This window comes from Penaeus monodon, chromosome 30 (genome assembly GCF_015228065.2).
Source record: "Penaeus monodon isolate SGIC_2016 chromosome 30, NSTDA_Pmon_1, whole genome shotgun sequence".
Taxonomy (NCBI): domain Eukaryota; kingdom Metazoa; phylum Arthropoda; class Malacostraca; order Decapoda; family Penaeidae; genus Penaeus; species Penaeus monodon.
The window spans coordinates 27,117,317-27,117,682 of record NC_051415.1 but is presented as its reverse complement, the minus strand read 5'-3'; positions in this window follow the sequence as shown (position 1 = coordinate 27,117,682).

The window sequence follows — 366 nt, the reverse complement described above, 5'->3', positions numbered from 1 at the left end:
GACTGTAGCAATTAGGCCGAGCGAGCAGACTGCAGTACCAGGAGCATTGTTCTCTCAAATACGTGTATTATAATCCAGTTTGCGAGAGAGGAATCGGGTGCCCGTGAGCTTGAGTAGGTATGGTCTCTGCCATGTTGTTTCACTTTGCAAGATTGCGTACGAAAATCGGTCTGGTTTGAGATTATGCCTCAAGGTCTATTCTGTATTCAGGTTTTGTTCTTTTGTAAATGATGTTTTCAAACTCTACATTCATATGACTTGTAAGTTTCTCTTGATTGTCCGTGTGCATAATGTGATTGATTGGTGTCTGTACACCTTGTAAGTTGAAAGAAAATGTCTTTCAGTTCTTATACAAGTCTATATACA